This window comes from Eumetopias jubatus, unplaced genomic scaffold (genome assembly GCF_037043125.1).
Source record: "Eumetopias jubatus isolate StellerSeaLion01/CBP00866 unplaced genomic scaffold, mEumJub1_p1.0 scaffold_4, whole genome shotgun sequence".
NCBI classification, from domain to species: Eukaryota; Metazoa; Chordata; class Mammalia; order Carnivora; family Otariidae; genus Eumetopias; species Eumetopias jubatus.
This window is the reverse complement of record NW_028274810.1, coordinates 56,076,686-56,098,057: the sequence shown is the minus strand read 5'-3', so window position 1 is coordinate 56,098,057 and position 21,372 is coordinate 56,076,686.

The following is a 21,372-nucleotide window of genomic DNA, read 5'->3' as shown; positions in this document are numbered from 1 at the left end:
ACACACAACCTTTAAATAAACCCTCCTAAAGTTATCTTATTTTGAATGTGTCATCTGTTTCCTGTTGAAACCTTGATTTAAGTGTGATAAGGGTTTTGTGGTTGTAAAAAAAAAAAGAGAGAGAGAGAGAGGGAGAGGGAGTCCTTTATTCCTCGAAAATACACATGGGAGTGTTTATGAATGAAATTATATAAGGTCTGGGATTTGCTTTAAAAATAATTCAAGGGACGTCTGGGTGCCTCAGTTGGTTAAGTGTCTGCCTTCAGCTCGGATAGTGATCCCAGGGTCGTGGGATCGAGTCCCACATCGGGCTGCCTGCTCAGTGGGGAGTCTGCTTCTCCCTCTGCCTACCACTCCCCTGCTTGTCCTCTCTCTTTCTCTGGTAAATAAATAAATAAAATCTTTAAAAATAAATAAACAAATAAAATTCAACATGATTAGGGGTGCCTGAGTGACTCAGGAGATTAAGGGTCTGACTCTTGATTTCAGCTCAAGTCGGGATCTCAGGGTCATGGGATGGAGCCCCGCATTGGGCTCTGCACTCAGCACAGAGTCTGCCTGAGATTCTCTCCCTCTCCCTCTCCCTCCCCCTAAGCCCCTCCCCCCACTCACCAAAGTGCTCTCCTTCTCAAATAAATAAGTAAATAAATAAATGAGATTTTTAAAAATTCAACATGATTAATATTTAGTGAATACAGAGTTTCAGTATTAAAAGCTGAAAAAGTTCCAGAGATCTGTTGCACAACAATAGGAATATATTTAACCCTATTGAACTTCACTCTTAAAAATGGTTAACATGGGGGCACCTGGATGGCTCAGTCGGTGAAGCATCTGCCTTCAGCTCAGATCATGATCTCAGGGTCCTGGGATCGAGCCCTACATCAGGCTCCCTGCTCGGTGAAGAGTCTTCTTCTCCCTCTCCCTCTGCCTCTCCCCACCACTCATGCTCTCATTTGCTCGTTCTCTTTCTCAAATAAGTAAATAAAATCTTTTAAAAAATGGTTTAGGTGGTACATTTAATCTATGTACAACACAAACACACACAAAATCATAATCCAACATGGGTTTATGTTGATGATTGTTGAAGCTGGGTGATGGGGACATGGGGTTCATTGCATCGTTCTTTCTAAGTTGGAAAAAAGTCTCAAATTAGCATGATGTCAGACAGGAGAAGACAACCTGCTGATTAGAGAAAAAAGAAAGAGTTGAAAGCTCAGAGGATGAATGTATCGTGTAGCTAGACTGGAAGGTTTAAGCAGCCAGGTTAAGAAAAGAAAGCAAGTAGAGGTGGGCACCTGGGTGCCTCAGTTGGTTACGCGACTGCCTTCTGCTTGGGTCATGGTCCTGGGGTCCTGGGATAGAGTCCCATATTGGGCTCCCCCTGCTCTACGGGGAGCCTGCTTCTCCCTGCTTGTGCGCACTCTCTCTCTCTCTACCTCTCTGTCAAATAAATAAATAAGATCTTTTTTAAAAAAAAGAAAGAAAGCAAGTAGAGGCAATGTAGGATCAAGGGACAGCTCAGAACCAAAATCTGTGGTGCCCTAGTGTGTTATTCTTATTTCACTTAACTAAGCTAGGATCTGACCTGCTGGATATTATTTATTCTGGATCTGGGCCCAGCTGAGCCCAGTGTTCTTTAGGAATGGTACAGTAGATCTGAAACAAGCAGGTCTGACACAGAGAAAGGAAGGAGAAGCACCAAAATTAAAAAGAGCTGGAGTCATGGAAAGGTTATGCTGCAGGGTGCCTGGTTGGCTCAGTCAGCGGAGCATCTGACTCTTGATCTTGGGGTTGTAAGTTCAAGTCCCACATTGGGTCTAGAGATTATTTAAAAATAAAGTCTTTAAAAAGAAAAGAAAGGTTATGCTGGGTAGGAAACCCTACACATTTGCAGGTTGTGGGGAATGACTAAGAGGAGAAAGAAAATTGGATAATATGAGAGAGACACTTTTAGTAACATTGGGAGAAAGAGGTATCTTTCATCTGCTACCTCAGGAGGAAAGAGAAGGATGGAAAGCTATGTAGCATTTCAGAAGTAGAAATCAGGGAAACTGAGACAGCAACATTCGGGTTGCATTCCATTTTCTTAGTAAATATAACCATGTAATGCTGATATATTTGTTTTCTATTACTGCATAACCAAAGGTGACCATCATACATTTGTCATATAATGTAATCTGTCAGGGGACCAACTATTCATCGTATACATGGGTCCTGCCCACCCACTTGAGGAGGGCTTATACAGAACATGTACACCGGAGGCAGACGGTTGGGAGGCCATCTTAGAATTCTGCCTACCACAGCTAGGAAATTGGTTCAATCTGTTAACTAAGAGATAAGGCCTTGGCTGGGGAGCCAGGGACCATATTAAGAATTTACCAAGAGACGCAGAGAGTGAAATGGGGAAGGTGCTGAAAGTCACAGTCCCTCTTGATACAGTTGGAGCAGGGGGCTGGAAATCAGAAAGACTGGAGTTCATTTATTTATTTATTTTTATTTTTTATTTTTTTTAGATTTATTTATTTACCGGGCGCCTGGGTGGCTCAGCCGGTTAAGCGGCTGCCTTCGGCTCAGGTCATGGTCCCGGGGTCCTGGGATCGAGTCCCGCATCGGGCTCCCTGCTCGTCAGGGAGCCTGCTTCTCCCTCTCCCTCTGCCTACCTCTCTGCCTACTTGTTCTCACTCTCTCTGTGTCAAATAAATGAATAAAATCTTTAAAAAAAAAGATTTATTTACTTACCTATTTGACAGAGAGCACAAGCGGGAGGAGTGGCAGGCAGAGGGAGAGGGAGAAGCAGGCTCCCCGCAGGGCAGAGAGCCCGATGTGGGTCTCGATCCCAGGACCCCGGGATCACGACCTGAGTCGAAGGCAGACACTTAACCGACTGAGCCACCCAGGCGCCCTGAGACTGGAGTTTAGTTCTGGCTCTGCCATAATCTTACTCTGTGACTTGGACCAAATCACAACCATCTGGAACCTCTTTTTCCTCAACTATAAAACAGAAATGATGAAACTAGATGAGTGTTAAGGTAAATAAAAATCCTCTGTTATCAGTATCATATGGCCCTGGGACAAGTATGAAAAAGCACTGTAGAGTATTCTTTTTCCAAACATTTTAAAGAATTGTACAACTTGCTCTGTTTGGGGACTACTAAGAGTAGCCTTGCTTAATGGTAGGTTAAGAGTAGATGATTACCCCTGAAGAATGCTGCCAGAACCCAGAATTATGTGATTCAAAAATAGAATGTTATCTCATACCTTAGCTCTGGTATTTGCTGTTTTCATCTATCTGCAATTTGTTTTAAAATTCATTGCTTTCTTTACTGGTTTAACTCTATAATATCACTAGTTTGTTTTACAATAGGTAGGATATTCTATCAAGAAAATTCCGAATCAGATTCTGACTCTGCTTCTCTCTCTGCTGCTGCCTCTAAAAACTTACCTACTATCACTGAATTTAATATTCTCTGCTTCTCAGAGATTATGATAGATATTTCTGAAAGATTTCATGAAAACAATCGATAGTACAAACATAGTTCAAAAGCTATAAGTAAAAGGCAAAAGATGTATGCGATCTGAAGAGAAACCAGAGTAGAAAGAACTTAAATATGGCTATAAAAGTTTGCTTCTATTTGGCATATTTCTTCAAAGTACATTTTTAAGTACAAGAATTACTTAGGTAGCCCCTTATGGTTGTCAGCTCTGTAAGCTTGTATACTGTTACTTTTCCCTCTATAATGTATTTGTAAATCACAGACCTGGAAGGAAGCTGAGAGTTTATCTGGCTCAGTTGAAGTGGAATGAAATGATTTCAACTAAAACCATCCAAAAAGTGGCAGAACTGGGGACAAAACGCAGGTCTCTAAATTCCACTCACATATTACTTTCATGACTCCATGGTATTCATTCATTCATTGATTTATTCACTCACTGAATAAATATCTTTTGAGTGCTACTCTGTGCCAAGGTTTGTGCCGGGACATAGTGATACACTATGAATGAGAAAATAATCCTTGCTTTCCAGGAAGTTGATAAGGGAGAGGTGGGGAGGGAAGTAGACAAGCAAACAGGAAATTCTTTGACAAAAGTATGCACAGAGTACTTTGGGAATACATAAGAAAAGACTCTAACCAATTCTTGGGTGGGCAAGAAGAGGTGACCTGAATCCTAAAGGACAAGTAGAAATGAGCCAGACAGAGAAACCAGTGAGTGTGGGGAATGAGCGTTCCAAGCAGAAAAAACGATATGTACAGATAGAGCTTTGGCTTATTCTGTGAGACTGCAAATGGTTCTATGGAATTCGAGCTTGGCATACGAAGTTGGAAATGATAAGAAGTGAGACTGGAGAGAAAAAGCAGAGGCCAGTTTATGAAGGGGTTGGTATGGCAGGTTGAGGACTATAATGTACACCCTGAAAGAAATGGCTTGGGAAGTGGAGTGGGACAGGGAACGAGCTGATCAAATCTGAATTCTACGATAAATCTGAATTCTACGATTACTCTGAATTCTATGATTACTCTGACTTTACCGGAGAAGTTAAAAGTGAGGATGGGAAGACTAATCAAAGGTTGTTGTGTTAATCCAAGGGTATTACTCCATAGATCTGGTTACTATAACAGAAACCCTCCCCGCCAAAGAAGTGGTATACGTGAGATAGAAGTTTTTTCCTCCCTAAGTCTGGGCAGAAGCAATCCAGAGCTGGTAGAGAGCAGTTCCAGGCCATGGAGTCTCAACTGTTGCCCTCATCTGTATGTTCCAAGATAGTTCACCATTACCACAGATGCATTACAGCCTGAGATACAGAAAAATGAAGAAGGGGATATATTTCCCTTTAAGTTTATGACCTGGAATTTCTACATCACTTCAGCTCCTATCCCATTAGCCAGAATTTAGACACACGCCCATTGCCTAGTGCAAAGTTAGCTACGAAATGTCGTTCTTATTTTTATTTTATTTATTTTTTAAATACTTTATTTATTTATTTGACAGAGAGAGAGACAGTGAGAGAGGGAACACAAGCAGGGGCAGTGGGAGAGGGAGAAGCAGGCTTCCCGCTGAGCAGGGAGCCCGATGCGGGGCTTGATCCCAGGACCCTGGGACCACGACCTGAGCTGAAGGCAGACACTCAATGACTGAGCCACCCAGGCACCCCTGTAGTTTTTATTTTGTGAGGCCATGTGTCCAATTAGAAAAACAGGGGTTTACTTTATTTATTTTCTTATTTTTAAGTAGGCTCCATTAATAGCATGGAGCCCAACACGGGGCTTGAGCTTACAACCCTGAGATCAAGACCTGAGCTGAGATAAAGAGTCGAACACTTAACCAGCTGAGCCACACTGGCACCTCAACAGGTGTATGTTACCCTAAATAAAGGGAAGAATAAATTTTCTGGGAAACAATGCACAGTTTCTTTCTTTTTTTTTTTTTAAGGATTTTATTTATTTGACAGAGAGAGAGAGAGAACAAGTAGGCAAAGAGGCAGGCAGAGGGAGAGGAAGAAGCAGGCTCCCCACGGAGCAGGGAGCCCAATGCGGGGCTCGATCCCAGGACCCTGGGATCATGACCTGAGCCGAAGGCAGCCGCTTAACCAGCTGAGCCACCCAGGCGCCCCAACAATGCACAGTTTCTATCATCTAAGTACAAAATATTAAGGACCCAAAGCCATCTATAGATTCAATACAATCCCCATCAAAATACCAACGTCATTCTTCATAGAAATGAAAAAAAAATCCTAAAATGTGTATGGAACTACAAAAGACCCAGAATAGCCAAAGAAAAAATCCTGAGGGAAAAGAACAAAGGTAGAGGTATCACACTTCTTGGTTTCAAACTCTACTATGAAGTTATAAAAACGGTATGGTATCGGCCCAAAAATAGACACATAGCCCAGTGGAACAGAATAGAGAGCCCAGAATTAAACCCTTGTTTATATGGTCAACTAATACTTGACAAGGTAGCCAATGAGGAAAGGATAGTTGCTTCAACAAATGGTGCTGTGAAAACTAGAAAAACATGTATACAGCAATGAAATTGGAACCCTATTTCACACCACCCACAAAAATTAACTTGAAGTGGATCAAGGACTTAAACACAATACCAAATGCTATAAAACTCCTAGAACAAAACGTAGGGAAGAAGCTCCTTGACATTGGTCTTGGCAATGATTTTTTTTTAAGATTTATTTATTTATTTATCTGACAGAAAGAGAGTGAGCAGAAGGAGGAGGAGCAGGAGAGGGAGAAGCAGGCTCCCCGCGGTGAGTCCGACGTGGGGCTCGATCCAAGGATCCTGAGATCATGACCTGAGCCGAAGGCAGATGCCCAACCGACTGAGCCACCCAGGAGGCCTGGCAATGATTGTTTGGATATGACACCAAAAGAACAAAAAAACAAAAGCAAAAATCAACAAATGAGACTACATCAAGCTTAAAAGTTTTTGTATAGCAAAGGAAACAACAAAATGAAAAGGCAACCTATAGAATGTGAGAAAATTTGTGGAAACCATATATTGGATAAGGAGTTAATGTCCAAGATATATAAAGAACTCACACAACTCAGTAACAAAAAGACAATCCAATTAAAAAAATGGGTAGAAGAACTAAATGGACTTTTTCCCAAAGAAGTCATCCAAATGACTGACAGGTACCTGAAAAGACACTCAACATCACTAATTATCAGGCAAGTGCAAATTAAAACCACACTGAGATATTACCTCACATCTATTAGAATGGCTATAATCAAGAAGACAAGAGATAACAAGTGTTGGCAAGAATTTGGAGAAAGGGGAACTCTTGTGTACTGTTGGTGGGAATGTAAATTGGTGCAGCCGCTATGAAAAACAGTATGGAGGTTCCTCAAAAAATTGAAAATAGAACTACCATGTGATCCAGAAATTTCACTTCTGGGTATTTATCTGAAGAAAATGAAAACACTAACTTGAAGAGATGTCTGCCCCACCATGTTCATTCCAGCATTATTTACAGTAGCCAAGATATGGAAACAACCTAGGTGTCCATTGATGGATGGATAAAGAAAATGCAGTAAACGTATTATTCAATCATGGGTAAGAAGGACATTCTGCCATTTGGAACAACATGGGTGGAATTTGAGCACTTTATGCTAAGTGAAATAAGTCAGAGAAAGACAAGTACTCTATGATATCACACATATATGGAATTTTAGAAAGCCGAACTTGTAAAAACAGAGAATAAAATGATTACCAGGGGATGGGGGTGAGGGGAAAGGACAGAGGTTGCTTAAGGGTACATAATTATCTGTTGTTTAAGAGTACAATAAGTAGCAAAATAGGGCGCCTGGGTGGCTCAGTTGGTTAAGCGACTGCCTTCAGCTCAGGTCATGATCCTGGAGTCCCGGGATCGAGTCCCACATTGGACTCCCTGCTCGGCCGGGAGTCGGCTTCTCCCTCTGACCCTCTGACCCTCTGACCCTCTCCCCTCTCGTGCTCTCTATCTCTCATTCTCTCTCTCTCAAATAAATAAATAAATCTTTAAAAAAAAAATAAGTAGCAAAATAGCCCCAGAGCTGTGATGTACTATAGAGTGAATATAGACAATAATATTGTTTTTTAATCATCAAACTTGCTAAAAGACTAGAACTTCATTATTCCAGCTACTGAAAACAAAAGATAATTATGTAACATGATAGAGGTGCTAATTGTTGCTACAATGGCAATCATATTACAATATATAAATGTATCAAAGGCACATGTTGGGCGCCTGGGTGGCTCAGATGGTTAAGCGTCTGCCTTCAGCTCAGGTCATGATCCCAGGGTCCTGGGATCGAGTCCCACATCTGGCTCCCTGCTCCTTGGGAGCCTGCTTCTCCCTCTGCTTCTCTCTCTCTCTCTCTCTCTCTGTCTCTCATGAATAAATAAATAAAATCTTTAAAAAAAAAAAAGGCACATGTTATACCCCTGGAATTTATACAATGTTATATGTCAAATATATTTCAGTAAAAAAGAAAAGGACCTGAGCTAAGGTAGTGGCAGTGAAAATGAAAAAAAAAATGTACCAGTTTGAGAGGTAATTAGGAGGTAGAGTTGACTCAGATTGGCTATGAAAAGTGAGGGACAGGACGATGCCAGAAATAATATCCAGGTTTCTGCCTTGGGTACCTGGATGGATGATGGTGAATAACATTTACTAAGTAAGAACACAAAAGAAGAGATTTAGGGAAGAAGTAAGGAATTCAGTTTTGCACAAGACCTAGAGACACAGCAGTCTGAAAAACCTGATTCCCTAAGAGCCAATACGAAAGAGCATTTTATTTAGGCCATATCGCTTAAGAGTAGGAAAAAAAATCATTTGATTTTATTATGTCAGTGCCAGAACTCAAACAATTCAGTTATTAAAGAATCCTTGGTTGTCTGGATAGACCATATATGTGTATTTTTAATCATTTATTTGATGCACTTGATGTATTCTCCTGACTTCCACCGCGAGTGAGCATGCGAATCCAAAAGAACTCCCATCTCTGCTCAGGCAACTCCTTCTATGAACTTTCCATAATAAAATGCTGAAGCCTGGAATTCTTAAAATCTACAAACTGCTCATTAGTGCTTTGCAAAAACACATTGTTTCCACTTACCAGCACAAAAGAATTATTTTGGTTTTCATTCTTTAATTCTAGTTTTCTTTGTGTTGTTGCTATTGGATATGTTTTGTTTAAGAATGGTATAAACCATGAGAGTGTTAACAGACAAAAAGGAGAGTCTAACCTGTTTTACACTAAAAAGTCTCTTTGCAGAGAAAATCGCCTTTATTATGGATCAATGTTAGGTTGGAGGGCTGATGTCTGAGCAAGTGGGCTTCCTAATGCTGAGTCCAGAGTTATTCAGACCTACCTACCCAGTTGCAGGCAGTGCAGGAACCGGGGAGTCCCCTCCTCTAGCCCCAGCATGGGCGGGGCCTGACCCTGGAGGAGCAGAGAGATAACACATGGCTCCTTTCTTCAGTTATATTCCAAGAAGAAGAAGCTGAGCTGTTCATTCCCAATTTCTTTTCTCAAACATTACCCCCAGGGTGGAATGACTGCAGAGTTGGCAGATCAGAAGCACTGTACTAATATATACGCTAATGGGCTCCTGTCAAATGGAAGAAACATCAGGAACAGGAAAGAAGTATCTTCAATAACTCTGATAGCATACTCACAGGTTAAATACATCTATTTGTCTATCTAGAAGGTCCCAATTGTTTGATTTATAGCTCTTTCTAATATTCTTGATAAAAATTTATTTTTTCCTTTGCCTTATAAAGTTCGAGAAATTACCTGCCTATACTTAGAGTTTTAATAGTATCACTTTATCATTACAAAGCAATTATACTAAGCACCTACCTGTATGTAACCTTGGGATAGATACTTTAATCTCATATTTTATCACTGCTATGATTTCAAGAGAGGACATTTATTTTAACGGATTATGAAACATGAGAGTATAGATGAGCTCAATGCTAATGACAGCTCCCAAAGGCCTTTATCTATCTTATTCAGCACTGCTTCCAAGCTTAGTGCCTGGCACATAAAGGGTCGCAATAAATACGTGTTGGATAAATGAATATAATTTCCCCAAATCTCACATTTATTTGGATGGTCCGTATCTAAGTTAGTGTTTATAGAAGAGCCTTCATATTTGCCAAGAAATATGTTCTGGAAGACTTTTCTTTCTTTTTTTTATATTTTATTTATTTATTTGACAGAGAGAGAGACAGGAGAGATGGAACACAAGTGGGAGGGGGAGAGGGAGAAGCAGGCTTCCCGCTGAGCAGGGAGCCCGATGTGGGGCTCCATCCCAGGACACTGGGAACATGACCTGAGCCGAAGGCAGACGCTTAATGGCAGACATTTAAAGACTGAGCCACCCAGGCGCCCCTCTGGAAGACTTTTCAGTTGGGAAAATTCTCAGTACTGTAGAGATGTTTTTGAAGGAGAAGAAAGCAAAGAAGAGAGAGTTAAAAGAAAAAGGGTGATGCTCCTTTTTCAAGTGGGTATTTGCACATATTCTCTCCCCAGCATTTTCTCCTCTCTACATAGTTCCGCCCCTTTCCTTTCTTTGTATTCTTTTGCTGCTGCTTCTCCCCCCCACCTCATCCTTCTCCTCCTCTTCTTCTTCATGGAGAGGGACAGGCAGCACCCAGGAAGGAGGAATACCAATTTAGAAGAGCCTGGTCTACACTAGAGGAGTTAGGGATTCTCCAGCCTGGGGGGATGGAACACATTGGAGAAGATGAAAGTCTGCAGCTTTCTAAACCAGTTGTGATGTTGGTATTTCTCAGCACATACCTCGCTTGTTAAAGATAAAATAAGAGGGCGCCTGGGTGGCTCAGTCGTTAAGCACCTGCCTTTGGCTCAGGTTGTGATCCCAGTGTCCTGGGATCGGGTCCTGCATCGGGTCCTGCATCGGGTCCTGCATCGGGTCCTGCATCGGGTCCTGCATGGGGCCCTGCATCGGGCTCCCTGCTCGGCGGGAAGTCTGCTTCTCCCTCTCCCACTCCCCCTGCTTGTGTTCCTGCTCTCTCTCTCTGTCAAATAAATAAATAAATAAAATCTTTAAAAAAAAAAGATAAAATAAGAATCACTTCATCTTTCAATTAAAAAAAAGATTTCAAGTAAGAGATAAGCTGATCAAATTTGCATTTTAAATCAACTGGCTGGTGGATGGAAAATGGATGTGAAAGTTTCAATGCTGGAGACCTGGAGAATGAAGATTGTTGGCAGTAATCCAGCCAAGAAATTTTGAGGGCCTGAGTGGTGGTAGTGATTTTAGGAATGGAAAGGAGGAGACTTGGCTAATTAATGATATAAACTTGGTCTTGAAGAGTGACTAGGAAATTAACCTGGCAGGGGAGTGAAAAAATGATATTCCTAGGCAGGAGGAGAGGCAGGGAGATGTGGAAAAGCAAGAAATGTTCTGAGAAGTAATTAACAAATAAGTCAGCATGACAGGCACACAGTATCACTATAAGAGTGTGTCAAACAAAAACAAGAGCTGGATAGTAAGTAGTTATAATGGTGAAAACGGGCGCCTGTGTGGCTCAGTCATTAAGCGCCTGCCTTCAGCTCAGGTCCTGGGATCCAGCTCCACATCGGGCTCCCTGCTCCGCGGAAGACCTGCTTCTCCCTCTCACACTCCCCCTGCTTATGTTCCCTCTCTCGCTGTGTCTTTCTCTGTCAAATAAATAAATAAAATCTTTAAAAAAATAAAATCGTGAAAACAGATTTAATTCAGGAACTATTACAATAGGAGAAAAGAGACCTTAGTATAGAATTGGGCTCAATTTAGAATTTTAAAAAAAGTGGGGATTTGTAGCCAAGGATGGTGTGGGTGGGTGGGGATGTCAGTCAGTGGATGGAAAACTACTAAAAGGGTAGAATAATCTTGCTAAAGTGACCGAATAGGATTCTTGCTAAAAGTAGGCCAGAATCATCAGGTATCACCTGGGAGATGGTGGGGAATGGCAAATTTGACCAGATATTGAGGGTGATCAGATACCTAAGGTGGGGGATTCCTTCTACACTGACTTAGCAGGATTCTTGCTACAACTGGTGCATGTGAGCCCAGCAAAAATTGAAACTGAAGCCCAAGGTCAAAGCCTAGTTGAGAAGAGAGTTTAGAAGAATCTGAATAAAGTTTGATCAAAAACAGCATCTTTGTCAGGTTGAGGCCAAAGAGAGATGTTTGGGTAGTCAAAATCTAATTCATGAAGGGTCTCCTATGTTTTCTCAGGAGTTTGGTCTCTTTGATAGCTTATGCTTGCATACTACCCACAGCCACCTTCTCCTCTTTTTGTAAGAAAGAGGCTCTGAACTCCAGGGGATGCCGTAAAATCAAGGAGTCCTTAGTAGGAGGGCCAGAGCCCCCCCAGAAATCCTCAGAACCATAATCAAGAATCCTCACACAGGGAGGGCCTGTAGTTCCTTCGTGAATGACCTTTCAATCCTGCAAACCTCATAGCCTAAATCACCACTGTTATCTGAATATAGGCCGCTCTTTTAGTCTCTAATTTCATTGCATTGACTGAGGCTTTAGTGAGTCTATTGTTGGAAAAGGAAGCATTTGTGCCTCAAGTACAGGAAATCACCAAACAATTAACTTCCATGGACTCGTGCAGCCTGGGTCAAATGCCTCAGTGTGATCATCTTTGTTTCATGTCAGGCTATTGAGGAAATGTTTTGCAGGTCAGAATCTTGGCTTTAATGTGTTGTTTTGAGTCAATGGGGTCAGCTGTGAGACCTCTAACAGTGATAATTATCTACAGTAAAATGTGAATATAGCTGTCAGAGGTCTGCCATGAGGAAGGGAAGATTTCAGGGGGGAAGAGAGTTTTCTCTAAAATACACTGTAATTTGAATATTCGGAGGTGGGGAGGGCCACTTATAGAGACCAGGGAGAAAATAGTGTGGGAAGAAGGGGAAAGGAGAATAGTTATTACATTTTGTGGGCAGGGAAACATTAACCCCTCGGAGAGAAAGAAGTTGGTGTGTGGGGGATAGTTTAAAGGGATGGTTAGAATTTGGGCTTATATAGCATCTTAACAAACGATAAATTTTTCGAGAAGTGACAAGACAAAGGAAAAGGGCTTTGAATTTCAATTGGGTGGCAGACTGTGGGAAGGCAAACAAGGGGGAAATAATGGAAGGTAAGCACTAGTTACTAAAGTTTGTTATGTAGATTCCTTGGAGCTAATAAGGGTCTAGAGTTTTCTCCCATGATCAACTTCTATCCTGCCTGGCAGAGATAGGAAGGAAAATACCTTTACAAATTTAGGTCCTGCCTTTAGGCAAATAAGGGGAGGGCAGAGTTTATCTTTTCTTTCTTTCTTTCTTTCTTTTTTTTTAGAGATTTTATTTATTTATTTATTTATTTGACAGAGAGAGAGAGATCACAAGTAGGCAGAAAGGCAGGCAGAGGGAGAGGGAGAAGCAGGCTCCCCGCTGAGCAGGGAGCCCAATGCGGGGCTCCATCCCAGGATGCTGTGATCATGACCTGTGCCAAAGCAGACACCCAACTGACTGAGCCACCCAGGCACCTCAGAAAGTTTTTCTTATATCTGCTTCTTCTCAATTACCTTCAGTTTAAAATACGTGTCTTATTCTGGGGTGGCATATTCTGCCATCCTTCCGCAGCTACTGTGTGAATGGGACAAATAAGATCCCTCCTTTTGAGATGCTTACATGCCAGGTGGGAGTGTGGAAGGAGAGAAAAATAATAAATATATAAATGAATGAATGAATGAATGAATAATGAGATAAGGGGCACCTGGATGGCTCAGTCAGTTAAGCGTCCAACACTTGGTTTTGGCTCAGGTCGTGATCTTAGGGTTGTGAGATCAAGTCCCGTGTTGGGCTCCATGCTAGGCATGGAGACTGCTTAATATTCTCTCCCTCTCGCTTTGCTTCCCCTTCCTTCCCTCTCAAACAAACAAACAAACAAACAAATAAACAAAAAAAACCCAGATGATTTTAGAATGTGATAAATACTGTAGAGGAAATACAGTTTTAAGTGTGTGGACTCTGGAATTAGTCTGCCTGGGTTCAAATATTGGTTCTGCTATTTACTAGCTATGTGATCTTTGCAAGTTACTCAGTCTCTGGGTTTCCATTTCCTCATTTTTTTTTTTTTAAGATTTTATTTATTTATTTGACACACAGAGAGAGAGCATTCGAGAGTGCTCACAAGCAGGGGGAGCGGCAGGCAGAGGAAGAGGGAAAAGCAGGCTCTACACAGAGAGGGGACCCTGAAGCAGGGCTTGATCCCAGGACCCTGGGATCATGACCTGAGCTGAAGGCAGACACCTAACCAACTGAGCCTCCCAGGTGCCCCTCCATTTCCTCATTTGTAAATGGGGATAGGAATAGTACCTACTTCATAACTTTATGGGGATATGGTGTCTAAATGGGGTTTCTTTTGATCAGAAGGGGGCCTGCCAAATGTGGGGCAACAATTGAGTGCAAGCTGGTGGTGCAGGAGGTGAAAGAATTCACCTGAGGCAGAACAAAGGAGATAGAAGCTTATGGAACACGCCGCAAGGGAGCGGCGGGCAGGACCGCAGAGGACAGGCTATCTGCCACGAGGCAGTGGGTGGGGGCTCTTTCTAAAGGGGGAAGATAAGGAGGTACAGTGACATGTGGAATCTTCCCTTTTTTGGTAACTGTGCCTAGTTGTAAGTAGCCCATTGATCAGTTAGGGTCCATGGATATTTTGAGATGGGTCGCCAGATGGTCTCTGTGGGTCCTTTCTACATTCCATTGCTCAAGCCTGTTTGCTTAAAAGCAGCCTCTACATTGGGGAGATTAAATGAATGAATGAATTAAATAAATGAATGAATCCATGTGAAGTGCTTAGAACTGTGTGTGACCCATAGGAAGTGCATACTAAGAGCTACCTACCAGTACTATGAAGAAGACAGTGATATATAACAATAAATGGGGAGGGTGTTGCTTACGATAGTCAGTGAAGGATTTACTGAGATTGTGGTGATTAAGCTGTTACCCAAAGTATGAGCAGGAGCCTGTCACGATTAGAGTATTGGGAAATCTAAACGTAAAGATCCTACAGCAGAAGAAGCTTAGCATGTTTGAAGAAGAGAAATGTAGCCTGTGTGGTAAGACAGTGAGCAAGAGAGAAAGTTAAATTCTATTAATTTTCTACTGCTGTGCAACAACTTGCAACAAACTCAATGCCCATTTATTAGCTCACAGTTCTGTCGGTCAAAAGCCTGGGTGGGCTCAGCTGCATTCTCCGCTTAGAGTCTCACAAGGCTGAAGTCAAGGTGTTGGCCAAACAGGACTCTTATTTTTTATTTTATTATTATTACTTTTTTAAGTAAGCTCTATGCCCAATGTGGGGCTTGAACTCAACCCTGAGATCAAGAGTCACACACTCCGGCGCCTGGGTGGCTCAGTTGGTTATGTGACTGCCTTCGGCTCAGGTCATGATCCTGGAGTCCTGGGATCGAGTCCCACGTCGGGCTCCCAGCTCAGTGGGGAGTCTGCTTCTCCCTCTGACACTCCCCCCTCCCATGGTCTCTCTCTCTCTCATTCTCTCTCTCAAATAAATAAATAAAATCTAAAAAAAAAAAAAAAGTCACACACTCTACCAACTGAACCAGCCAGGTGCCCCAGACAGACAGGACTCTTACATGGAGGCTCTGGAAGAGAATTCACTTACAGAGCCATTCAGTTTATTGGCAGAGTTCAGTTCCTGGTGGTTGCAGGCTGGGGGTACTCTCAGCTTCTAGAGGTTGCCTGTACTCCTTGGCTCATGGGCTCTTGCTCCATCTTCAAAGCCAGCAGAGGTAAGTCAAGTCTTTCTCCTGTTTAGAAGTTCTCTGACTTCTGCTTCTGTCTCTACTTGTACAGGCTCAGGTAATCTGCCCTTTGCCATGTAACATAACACAATCACAGGAATAATACAGGGGTTGGAGTTCATGGGGGCCAAAATTCTGCCTACCACATGCATGAAATGAATTAGAGATGTAGTCTTTTTTTTTTAAAAGATTTTATTTATTTATTCATGAGAGACAGAGAGAGAGAGAGAGAGAGAGAGAGAGAGAGGCAGAGGGAGAAGCAGGCTCCCAAGAAGCAAGGAGCCCAACACGGGAATCGATCCCAGGACCCTGGGATCATGACCCGAGCCAAAGGCAGACACCCAACCATCTGAGCCACCCAGGCGCCCTAGAGATGTACTCTTAAGCTGGCTTATGAAAAGACTGACAAGAAGTATCGATGTTACTGTTTTGTTTTGTTTTTTAAAGATTTTATTTATTTATTTATTTGGAGCACAGCAGGAGGGGCAGAGGGAGAGAGAGAATCTCAAGCAGACTCCATATTGAGCAAGGAATCCAACATGGGGCTCAATCCCACGAACCTGAGATCGTGACCTGAGGGGAAATCAAACGTTGGACGCTTAACCAACTAAGCCGCCCAGGTGCTCCAAGAGCTTCTTCTAAATGCTAAATGAAACCCTTCAGGTTTCAAGCTGACATGTGTCACAATCTGATTTATATTTTCCACAGATCATCTGGCTGCTGGCGAAGAATGGCTTGTCGCGGTTGTAAGCAAAGGCAGAGAGGATATGGCTGTCCCAGTGAGACGAAAATAGCTGGGACTAAGAGTGAGAGCGGACCTGGAAAGAGAGGATGGATATTGGCATTCTTTAGATAAGGTCAGAGGAACGTACTGATCAAAGTAGGTGTAAGAGGGCGCCTGGGTGGCTCAGTTGGTTCAGCGACTGCCTTCGGCTCGGGTCATGATCCTGGAGTCCCGGGATCGAGTCCCACATCAGGCTCCCTGCTCAGCGGGGAGCCTGCTTCTCCTTCTCACCCTCCTCCCTCTCATGCTCTCTGTCTCTCATTCTCTCTCTCAAATAAATAAATAAAATCTTTAAAAAAAAAAAGTAGGTGTAAGAGATATGGGAGAAGAAGTGATCAACTTGGAGGATCGCAGGGCCATTGCTGAGATGGGAAAGAATGGGGAATGGTCTGTTGAGGGTGGAGGATGGGCTTGGGAATCAAGAGTTCTCTTTCATATGCATAATAGGAACCAAGTCTTTTCATTGGTTTCTGTTTCCACTGTTGCCCGGTTCCTCCCCATCACCCACTCCCCTTAGCAACCACAGTAATTCTTGTAACACTTCGGGCCTATAATTTCACTTTCCTGCTCCACCCCCAAATGGCCTTGGTTCACAGAATGAAAAACAGTTTTTATCATGGTCCACAGAGCCCTCCCCAGTCTGACCCCTGGCTGCCTCTCCAGCCTCGTTTCCCATCATTCTTCTCCTTGCTCACTGTGCTTCAGCCACTCTGGCTTTCTTCTAGTTCCTCAAATTTTGCAAACCTGTTCCCATTTCTGAGCTTTTACAATCGCTTTTTCCGTAGATCCCAGAAGGTCCACTTCTTCACTTCATTCCAGTTTCTGCCCAAATGTCTCCTTCTCAGATAGGCCATCTTGACCAATCTACAGAAAATAACAAGACTGTTGCTCTAATTCTTTGTCCTACTTTAATTTTCTTCCTAGCATCTATCAACATCTAACATTGTAACTTAAGTTTGTTTCTTACCTGTTTCTCCCACAAGCCTCACCAACAGAGTGTTCAAATTTTTGCCAATCCGACCTACAAAAATTTGTATATCAGTGAGTTTTAATATGCCTTTCTCTTACTATGAATGAAGTTGAAAAGTTTTTCATATTTATTTTATGCAGATTTGTCCTCATTTTAGTAAATATTACATATATATTTTAGGACCTATCTTCCCCTTTAATAAAGTCAGTACTTCTATATTAAATATGTGTCCCAGTCCATTTGGGCTGCTATAATGAAAATACCATAGAATGAGTGGCTCAAACAACAAACACTTATTTATCATCAAATTTCTCGAGGCTGGGAAATCCAAGGTCAAGGCATGGGCAGACTCACTGTCTGATGAGAGCTACTTCCTGGTTCATAGATGTCCATCTCTCTGACTCACACACAGAAGAGGCGAGGAAGTCTCTGGAGTGTCTTTTATAAGGGCACTAATCCCATTCCTGAAGGCTCTGCCCTCATGACCTAACACCTCCAGAAGCCCAACCTCCAGATAGTATCACATTTGGGATTAGGTTTTAATGTGTGAATTTTCAGGGGTATGTGAGCATTTAGTCTATATTAGTATGTTAAGTATGTTTATTTATATACACACCTTTCCACAAAGTATTTGAGAAAGTTTTGAAAAGGCACATATAATAAAGTAGTATATTATAAATAAAAGAAGAAAATAAAGACTAAGAGAAAGAAGAATGATAATATGACAACCATTGGGGTAAATGTAAATTACTGTGTTTTAAATTATACACTTTTCCATGAACATCTTAAATAACAGGTTTAAAATTGTTCTATAATTTGTGTTATAGACACAAAGATGGCCCCAAATTATCCTCACTTCCTGGTATTCATGCCTTTGTGTAAATCCTTCTCCTTGAGTGTAGGCAGGACCTGTGACTTGCTTCTAACCAATAGAATATGTCAAAGGTGATGGAAGGTAACCTATGTTGTTGCATTACAAAAGATTGTAACTTTGATCTTGCTAGCAGATGTTCTCTATGGACTCTCTGACTGAACTGGCTTTGATGAAGTAAGTCACCTTATGGAAAGGCCCATGTGGCAAGGAACTGAGGACAGCTTCTGCTCAACAGCCCAGGGGCTGAGGCCCTCAGTCCAAAAGACTACAAGGTGTTGAATGCTGCTAACAATGATGTGAACTTGGAAGAAGATCCTTCCCCAGTCAAACCCCAGATGAGAGCCCAGCCCAGCCCTGGCTAGCACTTGATTGCAGCCTTGTAAGAGACCCTGAAGCAGAGGGCTGAGCTAAGCCATCCCAGATTTATGGGGAGAAACTACGACCTAATAAATGACTAGTTTTTTTAATTATTATTTATTTATTTATTGAGAGACAGAGAGAGAGAGAGAGAGAGAGCACAGAGGGAGGGGCAGAGGGAGAAGGAGAGAGAGAATCTCAAGCCCGGCTTGATCTCATGACCCTGAAATCATGACCTGAGCCAAAATCAAGAGTCAGACACTTAACCGACTGAGGCACCCAGGCGTCCCTATAAATGAATAATGTTTTAAGCCTTTAACAAATGAGTGATATTTTAAGCCACTCAGTTGGTGGTAATATTGTTACACAGCAATAAATAACTTAAAAAACTATGGTGTAAGAAATATCACATTTCATTATTTTTCCTCAATTAAATTAAATCCTTTGGGCTCTTATCTATCAGGGTTGGTAATTCAGTCATAGTTATTTTTAGAGGGCCCTACCTCATTCTTTATAAAAGAACCCAAGGCTGATGTAACTTAGGAAAAGTGATGTGGAGAAGAGATGTATAGGGAGTCCTCAATCCACTGATTTGCTGCTGAAACACATTTTGTCAGTCTTTACACTCTAGTCAAAGGTGGTTGCCTCTGCTGAAGATAGCATCTACTCCCTCTGCCAAATTTGGCGACTGGAATGTTCACTACAGGGATGATTACAGCTTAGTGCTCAGTCCCCAGGTACACAGAAAGCCATGCTCAACAACATTCCTGCCACGTCCAGGCCACTGTGAGGAAGCAGAATGAGGAGCCCCACAGCCAGAGGACCTAGCACAGCCTAACTGCCTACTCTGGATATAATCCATCTTTGCTCTGGCCCCTTCTCTCTTAATACCGGAAGTTCTCCTCTTTTAGGCCAATCCAACAAGTCTCCAAAAACAATGTTTTCTTAACTAGGTGAAGGAAGCCTAGACCGTACCAAATAGAACACAAAGTCCTGGCTACCCTCCCCTTTCCTACCCCTAGACTCCTTCCCAGGAAGGGAGGAACAATAATGTCTAATTTTTTTGTGAAGATTCTATAGCAACTGGAAATTATTTAATTTACATAATTTAATGTAAATAAAATTTAATTTAATTTAAATAATTATTTAATTATGAAATTTGTCATTTAGGTTGCTAGCCACACCATCAGGGCAAGATGAACACTTTTTTTTTTTTTTTTAAGGATTTTATTTATTCATTTGAGACACAGAGATACAGACAGAGAAGAGAAAGCATGAGCAGGGGGAGAGGCAGAGGGAGAGGGAGAAGCAGGCTCCCCGCTGAGCCAGGAGCCCGACGTGGGGCTCGATCCCAGGACCCTGGGATCATGACCTGAGCCGAAGGCAGACGCTTAACCATCTGAGCCACCCAGGCGCCCCAAGATGAACACTTTTTTTTAAGATGAAAACTTAATTGTGAAGTTCTCATTATTGTGAAAGATTCTGTTTCCTCAAGGGGCACCTGGGTGGCTCAGTCGTTAAGCATCTGCCTTCGGCTCAGATCACGATCCCAGGGTCCTGGGATCGAGCCCTGCATCGGGCTCCTCGCTTGGTGGGGGGGCCTGCTTCTCCCTCTCCCACTCCCCCTGCTTGTGTTCCCTCTCTCGCTGTGTCTCTGTCTGTCAAATAAATGAAATCTTAAAAAAAAAAAAAGATTCTGTTTCCTCAAAACAAAACAAAATAAAACAAAACAGCACTCTTCCTAGCTCTAAATTCTACGAGGGATTTTCTTTTTGAGAATAAAAAGGAAACAAAAGGAGATAAAAAAAGAAATAAAAGGGACACAGTACTATGATTTGTAAGTTCTGGTCTACTTAAAGTCCAGAGGTAGGTGAAACCCTTATGTCAGTGACCCTGGGCCTGGGCTCAGGTATAGGACCCAAATATGTTTGAGGTAAGAAGACTGAATATGTGGTAAAAACCATATTGTGGAGGGACTTGCAGACACCATAAAAGAGATAGATTAAAACTGAACCAAATGTAGACATTTATATTTCACAGACTTTAAAAAATATCTGTACTATTTACCACGGTGGTCTTGTCTGCTCTAGTTTCTGATGCTCCTTTAATTTTTTTTTTTTTTTTTTGTCTTTGAAGTGCATTGGACATTACAAATTATCTACTTCGCCAAATCTGGGTTCTTCCACAGAGATATGAATTTAGTTTTTCAGCAGTTCAAATATTTCCCCCCCTTTTTCCTTTTGCCATTATCTCTGATAATGCCGTATTATTCCTCCCACTCAAAAGCCAAGAAAGACAAGCCAACTACTTCCTCCTCCAACTTACTTACAGGAAAGACTAGAAACAATTCTATCAACTCCAGCTGGGGCAGCAAAATGCCAAGAAGCTTTTCTTAGATCTTTGAATTCTGTGTGACTGTCTCTGTAGGTGCTTTCCAACAATTTGGTTTTATTTTTCTTGAATTCTGTTTTTGCTGCAGAAAACTTCAATTGTCTAACAGTGGTGCCATTTAGTAATCTTTGCCAAGTTTAATTCCAATTCAGTTGCCTGAAAGGTTTCAGTGACCCTGGATTAAGCTTTCGTAAAGCTTGTTTTGTGCAATGGGAAATTGCTCAAGGAAGTATGAGTCAGGGTCTCCCCCTCCCTTCCAGTAAAAGATTGATTTATTTCTTTTTATTTCAAGATGGAAACAGAAAGCAAACCAAAAAATATGACCGGGCGCCTGGGTGGCTCAGTCACTGAGCGTCTGCCTTCGGCTCAGTTCATGATCCTGGGGTCCTGGGATCGAATCCCGCATCGGGCTCCCTGCTCTTTGGGAGCCTGCTTCTCCCTCTGCTTCTCTCTCTCTCTCTCTCTCATGAATAAATAAAATCTTAAAAAAAAAAATATGACCATCACCTTTGCTCCTGCTCAAGTACAAGTTAAATCTGCAGCATTGTAAGAAGCAGTGTTTGCCTCAGGGAAGCGTATGTGTCTGACAGTACCCAAGGTCATTGTAGGTGGTAAGCCGGCAAATTTTTTATTTTAATAATCATGTACTCCTGTTAATACATATTAGAAAA